Source organism: Podarcis muralis, chromosome 1 (genome assembly GCF_964188315.1).
Source record: "Podarcis muralis chromosome 1, rPodMur119.hap1.1, whole genome shotgun sequence".
Taxonomy (NCBI): domain Eukaryota; kingdom Metazoa; phylum Chordata; class Lepidosauria; order Squamata; family Lacertidae; genus Podarcis; species Podarcis muralis.
Genome location: NC_135655.1, coordinates 73,811,007 through 73,822,943, shown reverse-complemented (window position 1 = coordinate 73,822,943; position 11,937 = coordinate 73,811,007). Strand labels below are relative to the sequence as shown.

At 43.6% G+C, this 11,937-nt stretch overlaps 1 long non-coding RNA gene across 1 annotated transcript; it reads right to left on the bottom strand.

The window, feature by feature from the left end:
• Nucleotides 1–1,719: 1,719 nt before the first annotated feature.
• Nucleotides 1,720–10,634, bottom strand: LOC144328389 (uncharacterized). The gene is made up of 2 exons (XR_013393586.1): nt 10,501–10,634; nt 1,720–6,142 (listed from the first exon to the last, which is right to left on the bottom strand). It is a non-coding gene; the product is annotated as an uncharacterized LOC144328389 (long non-coding RNA).
• Between the last annotated feature and the right edge of the window lie 1,303 nt (nt 10,635–11,937).

Here is an 11,937-nt window from a genome sequence, read left to right as displayed (position 1 = left end):
TGTTTGGTTGTGGCTATGGGGCCATAAAGATCCCTCCCTGTGCCTTCTTATTGTCTTGCAGGAGAAGAAAACTCCCAAACCGGAGTGGAGGACAAGCTGAGCTACTTGACAGCCATCACTGAATAGTTTGTTAATATAGTGGTGGCATTTTTTTTACAAGCCATTTAGAGGGTTTATCACCCCACCCCACCTCACCCCACCCCACCATTGAAGTGCCTTCTAGGTGCTTTGCTCAAAAATTCAGGAGAGGAGGCCAGATTGAAAGGCAATAGACTCCACCCGCTAGGTAGCTCCAGGGGCAGTTTGTCTCTCTGTAACTTGCACTCCAATCTGCATGATGTTATTAACTGTTTCTTTGTTGGTTTCATTAGACCCCTATCTCTCTTGAGTAAATGGAAAACTTTGCAATCCAAGGACTATTGCAAAGTATGACTTTACAGGTGTGTAGGTGTGCTGTCACTTTAAATTACTCCAACTGCTACTGATTGAATTATTTTTGTTCATGGCAATGCGGACACCTTTTTTCTTTTAAAGCCATTTGCAACGGCATGGTGACCATAGCCTGATCCATATGAATGGCTTATCACATTGTGAAGCAATCTAAGCAATGGAGCAGCCATAACATTTGTAGTCTTCATTTGGATCAAGTGATTCATGCTGTTGGATCAAGTAAAGAGAAGTTGAAAACAAGTGCTCAGCCAAAAAGTGGAGGCAACCAATACAGTTTCTGGGTAGGTGGGGGTGCAGGAATTGCCCCTTTTTGAGCATTTTTCATAGTCTTGCAAAAGAGGGCAAGAGAAGAAAAATGTCCTGGTTGCCAAGACAATCAAGCTGAGGCTGCTTGTGTTGCAGCAACAAGAGCGCCACAGCACAGCTGGGCAAAACAAAAGCATTGGCCCTGTTGCCTTGGCCCTTGGTAGCTAAACCAGATTGGCTACAGGTGCCACACATGACCCCATGGTGGCTGATGCCCAGTGGGGCTGGAAGGGCAGAAGGCCAACAACAGATGGAACCAGCTAATAATGATAGGTGGAACCAGCTGTCCTCCTCCCTGCTGAGTTCTACTAGGGCAAAACCGAGGCTTGGGGTGAGGGAGCCAATAGGCAGTACCCTCCTTTGATCTGGTTGTATGTAAGAAGGCAGGCAGGTGAGAACTGACTGAGGGCACACTGAGGTTGGTGAGGCAGCACCATTCTCCCTAATGGACCACTGCATATGTCATTACATCGCTTACATGTCCCCTGATTGGCTGAGATCGCTTGAGATGAAAGAAAACAAAATGGGGTCAAAGTGGCAGCAATGGAGGAAAGTGGTGGTTTGGAACAAACACTGTGTGTGAATGATTTGGGGCTGGGGGGATTGTCAAATCAGCATCAATTAACTGCCTCTTCGCCCCTCCTGTCAAAGAACTCATTCCTTTAGTGACCACCTGGTTATTGGACAGGAAGGGTGATGAGGCTTCATTTTAATGTTTCAATATTTTAATGTATTTTAATCTTGTTTTTAAGTTGTATTCATTCAACTTGTTTTTATTATTGCTTGTTAGCCACCCTGAGCCTGGCCTTGGCTGGGGAGGGCGGGGTATAAATAACAAATATTATTATTATTATTATTATTATTATTATTATTATTATTATTATTCACATGATATGGTGCACACACACCATTTGAATGGCAATGCCCATCAAATGGGGGGTGCCCCCTCAAATATTTTATTGGGGGGGGGTGAAGGGACCTCGGCCCCTAGGAGTTGGCTCCTATGTTATACAGCTTTCATGTGCTTCATTTTGGTTGTTTCCTCCTTCTCACTCCAAACCCTTCTTCCTATTAGATTGCTAAGACTTTCCAGCCAGGGCTTTTGTTTTCTTCTTTGTCCAGCGCAGAGCAGAATGTTAAGCACTGGAGAGATAATGGTGACTGTGTGGGTTTTGCTTATTAAGAACATTTGCTTCCTCGTATGGGCTTTTATCAGAAATTGTAGAGCCGTCAACCACTTTAGGCACCTTTATCAGTGGTGGATTGGGGATTTAGTGCCCCATCTTTATGAAGTCTATATTTATGGCATGTGCTCATACAAGGAGCTCAGAGTGGTGTACATGGGGCTATCTTATTTTTATCCTACAGACAGCCCCTGTGAAGAGGCATTTTGGCTTGTTCAAGACCACCCTGAGAGTTTCATGGAAGAGCTGAACTTTCTGCCTCTTTAAACTCAGCCCCCATTCTGTTTTGCCATACTGGCTCTGTAGGGCAGTTCAAGAAAATATTAATCTTCCAGAGTTTTATATAATCTCTGTTTGACAATTACATAATTCTAGAGTCCTGTCTCCCAAGTTAAAGATGCCCATTAATTTCATGAAACCTCCCTGGACTCAAACACCCTCCTCTCCCAGAGCTTGAGACTCCACCCTTCATATTCACATATCTATTTTGGATCTGGATCTGTTTTGAAATGGATCTGGACAGGACCTTAAGTGCAAGGATGGCTAATCTTTCTTGGTCCAATTCACCCTCAGCCAATCCTGCGGGTACCACATGCCAGTGGCAGGAGTGGCCAAATGTGGGCATGTGCGCTCTCTCTCTCTCTCTCTCTTTCTTTCTCTCTCTATCTCATATGCATGGCATACATACTGTATACCACACAATCAGGACACACAGAACAAACAAACAGGATACAGCCCTCTCTAGTAGATTAGTTCAGGAGGGTGTTTGGGGGGGTGCCATATCTACTCAGTCAATAGAGCATGAGACTCTTCATCTCAGGGCTGTGGGTTTGACCCCCCACCTTGGGCAAAAAATAGCTGCAGTGAAGGGAGTTGAGCATGGTCCCTTCTAACTGTACAACTGTATTATTCTATGATTTTTCCTCCAGCCGCCAAAATTGTTTGGGTGTTGGGAGTGTCCCAGAAGAATTGCTATGAATGGCCCACCAAGGGTTAGCAACACCTGCTTTAGAAGTTGGGCTCTAGCAACTTCTTTGGGGTCAAATCCCCCATACCACTAATTCAGTCCCTCACAAATGCCCATCTTTGAGACCTAATGTAAAAAAAAAAGAAGGGGATGCAAGCAGACCCTATTCTTGGCATGAAAGAGTTTTCTACGTGCCCAATATGCTTTGCACTGATTATGTCCTCACCGTTGCTTAGGACCTAGGAGCTTTATCTGCATATGTAATTCAAATTTAGAGATACCGTAATTACAATAATTAAAATAGGAACACAATGTGTTTCACCATAGTGGAAAACAAGAGTGTGACCAAGTGACAATCTGTGTGTTTCTACTCTGTTTGCTGCCCAGGTGCTATCTGCTGGTGGCAAACTTCAAGATCCAGACCCTTCCTTCTTATGGCTCCTTAAATTGGACTTCTGTTGAACAGCTCTTTGAACAGAGGACTCCTTCAAACTGAGGTGTGTGTCACCTGTAAAATAGCACCCATGGCCTAGATTTGGAGTCTGAGCAACCCATGTAGCAAAAATTGAGTCCATATAATGGACAGAAGCTATAGTGCTTTAAATCAACACATCGTGGCGCAAGAGGGTTTTAAAGGAATAATGAGAAGCAGTGAGATTTTCAGGCAACACCTTCCATGCCTAGAGAACAGCAGCACAAAAGAAAATTTTCTGAAAATGCACATGAGCTTAATCCAAATAGTAATAAGATGCCAGACTCAGGAAATCTGAATCCAGTCTACATCATAGCTAAGCAACGGATGGACAACGTCCTTATCAGATCTCATGATTTCTGGACATCCACTGAAACGTTACCAGACAATTCCCTTTCTAGTGAAAGCCTCTTCTGCATAAAGGCATTTAGTGAATGCTGACTTTGAGCACTGAGAATGCTTCCTGAACAATTAGGAGATTTCTTCTGAAATGTGCTGCTTTTCTCCTCCAGGAACCAGTCACTGACTTCTAATTAATTTGAGCTTTTCACTGAGTGAATGAGGCATTGCTAGTCTAACTCATGCACCTGGCAACACCATGTGTGCAAGAAGTCCAACCACTGAGCAGTAGGGCATGGGGAGAGTTTGCAAGATCTTCTTCAGAAGCCCCGCTATGAATTCCCCCACTAAATGAAATGTGGCAGGTAACTACCAGGGAGAGGACCTTGTTGGTACTTGCACCCTGGTTATGATTCATTTGCCACCTTATGGTCATTTTTGTGCTGGGTAAAAGTCTTTCTCATTCACCCAAATAACTGAAATCTTATGGTCTGGTCCTCTGAGATTTATGTATTTTAACTGTGTTATTGGTATTGGTATTTTCAGCGCAATTACCCCTCTTGTTTTACTGTCACAAGAAGGTTTGTAGACCATGGTAATGAAAGGGTCAAATGGGATTTTGAAACCAGGGTGGAGAACTGGAGAGAGAGAATTCAGGGTGGGGGGTTCAGAAAGGAATCTAGTGATATCATAGCCATGCTATTTAAAAGCAAAGGACGGTGGAATTCCTCACCTAATCCAACATCCCAACAGCTTAAAGGAAAACTATGATGTAATAAAAGATAACACTCGATCTAAGTACAAAGAAGATTGAGGCTGTACTTCGTAAAAAACCTTTCTATGCAAACTACACCCTGTGATCCAGTCCATTAACATTTCTCCCCTAATGCTCTCATTTAATGCTGGTGGTTCCTCCGATGTTTTAAACCTATAGCAATAAAAAGAGGAGCTCATCATCAAAACCTATTGAGAAACAAACATTTTCACTAAATCCTAGTGTAAAGTGATTTTGCAAATAATATATATGCCAGTCATTAGCCATTATGAAACTTGCTTATGACATTTTCTGTTTAAATCATTTCTGACAAAGAAAAATAGTTCCCACCCACCATACTGGGCAGGTTATGGGGCAAGCTGTTGCTCAAATTCATCCCATTTTCACTACATCAATGTTTTTGTGCTTTTGTAAAACAAAAAAAATCATTTCCTCTGTAATTATGTGGGCTAGACATTTGACTTTAATAAATGCAAGATTCTCATACGAAATACCTTGTGATGAGCATATGATCTACCTCATTGGATCGAGAGATTTGCATACAGACCCTACAATTGTCTTGGTCACAAGTTCTCAGCATCTGATTAATATATGGTTTACCATACAACACCAAACATAAAAACATAAGAAAAGCCTGCTGGATCAGGCCCATGGCCCATCTAGCCCAACATCATGTTCTCACAGTGGTCAGCTAGATGCCTGTGGGAAACCCACAAGCAGGATTCAAGCACACAAGAACTCTTCCCCTCCTGCGATTCCCAGGAACTTCTACTCACAAGCATCGCTGCCTCTGACTGTGGAGACAGAGCATAGCCATCATGGCTAGAAGCCATTGACAGCTCTCTCCACCACGACTGTGATTGCAACTCAATCTGCACACCTTGGCTGGCTATGCAGATGCAACTGTCTCTCCTTTGAGGATGACAGCATTGATCTTACGTTGTGGAAGAGGGGAGATGGCTAGGACCAGTCTCCAGGTCACCAGAATGAATGAATCTAAGTTAAGCTACAAGAAAATGTAACAGAAACCCAATATATTTGAAACTCTTGACAGTCTTCTCCAAGAGAAAATCTGAAGTCACTTCTGGATGACCCATTTGTTGAACATCTTGGTTTGTTTGCCATGAGAGCAGATGTTGTTGGTTGTTTATCGAGAATTCATTCCAGTTTGTTTTCAGAGAAGTTAGATGACAATTGTGACAAGCGTCATCCCACACTTGCCATTGCCTCTCCTTGCCACTTTCCCTATTGCAACAAGTCCAATTTTGGGGGTGGAAATGGGTTTGTTGCCCAAGACTTCCACATCAACTTGAATTGTCCATCCTGAATTTGGAGGTTTATCATTGAAAAAATAGTGACAGTCTGGAAATGTCCTGCATTTAGAAAAGGTACCGGTATGTCTTTTATAATTGTGCAACTCAGCTTGCAGAAGAGGGGTTTGCATGGGGTTAAGACAAGGTGAGGAACACCAACATTCAAAGACTATTCCAGTAAACTTATCAGCTTACTTCCCTAACTCATTGTTGCTTAGACTGATACTTCTTAGGTTGCACCCTGGTTACCGTTTCCTCTTCCTCACACTTCTTCCTCCGATATTCTGGTCACGTTACCCATTTTTCTCTTTGCTGCCCATGCTCTCTTCTGAATTCCTGTTTGGATGTAAAACGAGAAAAGAGCCCAGTGGTACCTTAAAGAATAACAATTTTTTAATGGCCTAGAAGCATCTAGTGCATGAAGTCTTATCACTTGGTGCTTTATCTTTCTCTTTCACGTCACATGCAGAGGATTTTTAAAGCATCCATCAATAGAGGGGGGGAATAGGGCCATATCACCACGAAATGAGAAAAATGTACAATTCTGTATCAAGCTGGTGATAAGCAATGCGACCATTCACAATAGCTGTAACTGAGGATAACACAATCATCCCACCAGAGATTTCTGAGCTATCACCCATCCCAATGGCTGTGTTTGTGTCATCACCCATTAATGCAGTTGTGAATGGTTACTTTGCCTATCTTAAGCTTTGAAAGAATTTGTCAAAGACTTTAACTTTTTGCACTTCTTTGTTCTTTGGCCCCACCCCCCCACCCCATCTATACCTTTGTATATGTATGCATGCAAACACCAGTTGTGGATAATACTTACAGTTGACACATCTAATGAAGTGGATTCTGGTCCACAAAGGTTTGCGCTCAATAATTCTGTTAGCCTTTAAGATGTTCTTCATTGTTTTGACACGGCTACTCCCTCTGATTTAGGGAACTAATACTGTTCATGGCAAGTTTCCCACCAGGGGTAAAACTTTCCATCTGGCTAGATAGGACCCTCTTCCAGGTGGGCAAATTTTTAGATGTAGAATCCTTCCCCACTATATGGTTGTGCTGGCAAGTATCAAACACAATTTCACATAAATTCATAAATACAGTGGTACCTCAGGTTAAGTACTTAATTCGTTCCGGAGGTCCGTTCTTAACCTGAAACTGTTCTTAACCTGAAGCACCACTTTAGCTAATGGGGCCTCCAGCTGCCGCTGCGCCACCGGAGCATGATTTCTGTTCTCATCCTGAATCAAAGTTCTTAACCCGAGCTACTATTTCTGGGTTAGCGGAGTCTGTAACCTGAAGCGTATGTAACCCAAGGTACCACTGTATGCTTTTATGCTTTTCCTAGGCAAAATGTTCAGAGCGCTTCCAAAGAAGGTCAAGAGGTGGTTTCTTCAGAATTTAGAATAACTCCCTGAAGATGACTTTAAGAAAAGTCATTGCAGTGCCTGGGGAAACCAGTTGGGAGATGCCATAATGATGATCGAGGGGGTAGCAAGACGGAAGCAGTGGAGACAGGATGTCAACGTGAATGTTGAAGTCAACAGGGAATGGGAATAAAATGCTGTCATAAAGACATGCATTGGGGTCAGAAGTTAATGGTGAGAGGAAGCTTAGGGAGGTGATGTGTCATCCCAAGATGTGGAGTGGGGGTGTTCTGGAGGGGAAATGTTGTTGTTGCTTCTACAGATGGGGAAAGAGAGGCATGGTGAAGTAGGTGAGCTGTTCAAGATCACACAGGAAGTATGGGAGCAATGGGTGAAAATGAGGAGGATATATGGGGAAGGGCCACAGCTCAGTGGTAGAACATTCCTTTGTATGCAGAAGGTCCCAGTTTCCATCCCTGGCATCTCCAGGTAGGACTGGAGAGGTTCATTGTATGAAATTCCAAAAAAGCTGCTGCCAGTCAGTGTGGACAGTTCTGAGCTAGATGGACCACTGGACTGACTCGGTAAAAAGCAGCTTCCCTACACAGAACGCTCAGCATGTGGTAAACTTCCTGGACTATACCATTTCAGACTGTATAAATGTTTCCCCACTGGAGGGGGAGTATCCTATATATTGAAGGCCTAGGGGAGAAGATTAAGCTAGATCTCTTACTCTCTTTGAATCTAATTTTCTATGTGATGGTAGTTTTTAATTTGGAAGAACATTCAACCATTCAATCTTTTACCTGCAGCCTGAAGTGGTACAGTCCAGAAACATTTTAACTACAGGATGAGCTGTTTCTCTAGACAACTAGGCTTGAAAATAGGTTTTTTTTAAAAAAAAAAATGAGGGTGGGGGGGGAGAGAGAAATACCCCTCACACTTACACAGCAGCAGCAGTCTGTGGGGGGAAATGTGCTGAGGAACTATAAATACCTGTGCAGGGAATGTTGACATTCAAGACTCATAGGAAAAATACATATGCATGGACACATATTGAGTGAATTAAGTGAATTAATATAACATGATGGAAAAGTCGTTTGAAAAGCTTTAAACCAAGCTCCAAGGAGTCTACAGATTTCATACCACTGGTGTCATTAACTGAGCCAAACCCCTGTCTTTAGTGCACACTTATCTGAAGCTGTAGGAGGCAGCTGAACATTGTCCCCATAGTTTATCACTTCTGGGGGATTGGATAATGGCTGCTTCTTCACCCCAAACAGAAGCATTCAGGGACATGTGCCTGTTGTACACATCTCAGTGTACAAACATGCACTTTCCCTGCACAAAGGTGGCATTTGTCTTGGAAATTTTGTGTGAAATGACTCTCTATGATGATAATTTTGAAGAATATTCTAGACAGTTCATCATAACAAGAAGGACACGTGTGTGTCCAGGTTCGATCAGGGATGAGCCCAGTGGAGAATTGACATCACTTCCTTGCGTGTTGCCATCTTTAAACGGAACATGGGGCTCGGGAATGCCTGTCTGTAGGTGCACATTCTCTGAAGTTAATTTGTCCCTCCTTCATGGTCATTCTTACACCAGGCCTCCCCAACCTTCAGCCCTCCAGATGTTCTAGACTACAATTCCTACCATCCCTGACCACTGGTCCTGTCAGCTAGGGATCATGGGACTTGTAGGCCAAAACTTCTGGAGGGCTGCAGGTTGGGGATGCCTGTTACACCATGGAGCAGGGAGAAGGGAAGAGAAGAGAGGCAGAGCGAGTAGAGCCATCCACATCAGCCTCTTTATGCTATTTGGGTAACAAAGGACTCAGTAGGCTTGGGAGAACTCTGAGGGAGCAAAGTAATTCCCTGCTTAAGCAGAGGGGCTAGAGTGGCAGCTGTCCAACTCCTGTAATGGTTTCAGGGTCTGAAGATTTGTGTGTGTGTGTGTGTGTGTGTGTGTGTGTGTGTGTGTATGGGGGGGGGAGAGAGACCTTGCTCCCTCCCCCTGTTCAACCCTGAAACCATGATGACGACTTGTCCTGGGCTTAGGGAATGAACACAGCACATTCATCCCCTGGACTAAAAGCCCAACAATGAAATCAGGATGGACAGTGATACCCCTGAGGCCATCACAGAGTCCTGGCCTGGCTGAAGGGGAAAAGGCTTAAAGGGGGTGAGGGAGAGAGCTGGCTTCAGAGGATGCATGTCCAAAGGCACGCGGGCCTTATGATTTGTTGACCCTCTCTCTGTTCCTCCAAGGTTGTTTCCCTTGAAGCTGGGCTCAAAGGGGATGTGTGTTGAAAGTTGTGTATCCCCTGGACCTAAGGCAACAGCTGTGGGCTCATGGGTTGTGTACTACTCTGTGCTGCCAGACAGCATGAAGGCAATGCATAAATGCAGCCTTGGCCCTCCCTATCTTTTGTAGATGTGAAGTGAGGAGGAAGAGGAAAAGGAGAGTTTCCCCCTTCAATAAAGCAATGTTTTCTGCATACCTCTGAGAACTCCCCCACGCCCACCCCCCGCATATCTGCAGGGACCTACTCTGGCCCTTTCCCATTGCTTGTTTGTGCCCATCACTTTACTTAGGGGATAATGAGCTTCTTTGAAGCAGTCAAGGTGAAAGCAGTTTGTGGTGCAGAAAACAGCAATCACCTCTTTTCTCAGAACAGAGAGTGAGCCTGAAGCTCTGCACTGCCTTTGCACCCTGTAATAATGCTTTCCACACCCCCTTTTATAAAAAATATTCTTTAGAAAAGAGAGGGAAAGGAGGGTGGGATCTGGGGCCTGGCCCTGAGGCTCAGGGCCACATGGGTCGCTCCCTGACACAACGGTAGCCAACATGGTTCCCTCCAAATGTCATTGGAATACAACTACCACCACCATTGACTTTGCTGGATGGAACTGGTGGGAGCTGCATTCCAAAAAGATCTGGGTGGGAGCCATGTTAGATACAGCTGCCCTAAGAGCACTGTTGCCCTCAGGCATTTAGTGGTTTGGATGTTAAGCTGGGCTTTTTACAAGTTAGATGTCAAGAAACATCTCTTTTTCACCGCCTGTATATAATAAAGATCTCTCTCTCTCTCTCTCTCTCTCTCACACACACACACACACACACACACACACACACACACACACACACACCACGTATTGTACAAAAAGACAGTTTTGTTTCCCATAAAATGAGAAAAAGCCACAGGATGACTGAGTTGATTTTGTGGCCTTTAATGGGCTTCTAATGTGCCTTTTCACCTAGTTTAGTTACATCGTTCTTCTCCCCTTCAGAAAGGATATTGTAGAATTTCCTTACCTCACAGGAATGCACAGAAGACTTTTGAGGAACTATGCTGTTGGGACCTTGGAAATTCCAGCAAAACATTTTATCTGTATTTTATCCCTGCAGTAGCTAGAAAAAGCAAATACATTTGATTGACTGAAGGGCGGGAGGACAAAGAGAGAGAATCCCAGTTCTGCCTAGAGACTTTCCACAAACAGAAGCTTGATTCATCTGGTAAATTATTGACTAAAGATGATCCTCTCAACTGGAAAATTGACCTAATATTCCCTATACCTTTTGGGATAAAAATAGTAAAATAGCCTTGATTTTCTCGTTTTCTTGAGGGGGGGTTGCATCCAGAGGAGCCAAAGATCAGAAAGCAGTCTTATACAATAGCTCAGTATCATCTGCACCAGGAGTGAAGGCCCTCCAGATGCTGGACTCTAGCTCCCAACAGCCCCAGCCAACATGGCCAATGGTTAGGGCTGATGGGAGTTGTAGTCCACCAACATTTTGAGGTCCACTGATCCCTGATTGTCAGTGGCTCTCTAGGGTTTTATCTACCTGAAGACGCTAGGGATTGTTCTTGGAACCTTCTGCATCCAAATCATGCACTCTGAGCTTTGGGTTTCTGAGATCCACATAGACCAACTTGATCTTCAACATTGGCTCCCTAGATTGCAGAGGATCTCAAACAGACATTTCTCCTTCTTTTCAGAGGGCAATTAAAAAAATATGCCTGCTTCTTACTCATAAAGAGTTTTGGGGATATATCTTTCCCGAGAAACATCTCAGTCCCTTTCTGCTCCTCAGCCCCATCATTTCCTAAATTATTTGGCACCCATTTGTGTGAAATACTTCACACACACACACACACACACACACACATTCTGGATCCCCTAGGCTTAATTTTAAAATAATAAAATGAATCAAGTTGATCCTTCCCAAGTAACTCAAAGTGATACCAGCACATGATCGATGTTTATATTTCCACTCATCTCACCTGACGGTTGGTTTAAAAATTAATAATAATAATAATAATAATAATAATAATAATAATAATAATAATAATTTATTTGTACCCCAGCCACCCTGGGTGGCAAAAATACACTAAAATGTCACACATTAAAAACTTCCCTGAACAGGGCTGCATAAGATGTCTTCTGAATGTCAGTTAGTTGTTTATCGCTTTGACATCTGATGGGAGGGCGTTCCACAGGGTGGGCGCCACTACCAAGAAGGCCCTCTGCCTGGTTCCCTGGTTTAAAAATTAACAGCATGATCTGCAGTTAAGATCTGCAGTTAAGAGGTAAATGCTTTTTAAGGAGTTGATTGGAGATGCTCTGAGATACCCATTTTGAGTCAACATGGGAGCTGTGAAATTTCATTGTAGTTTGACTTGAGCTTATTCATTGCCCTTGTCAATGGGTGGTTGCCTCAGTTAAGGGACACTCAACATGACCAGCAGAA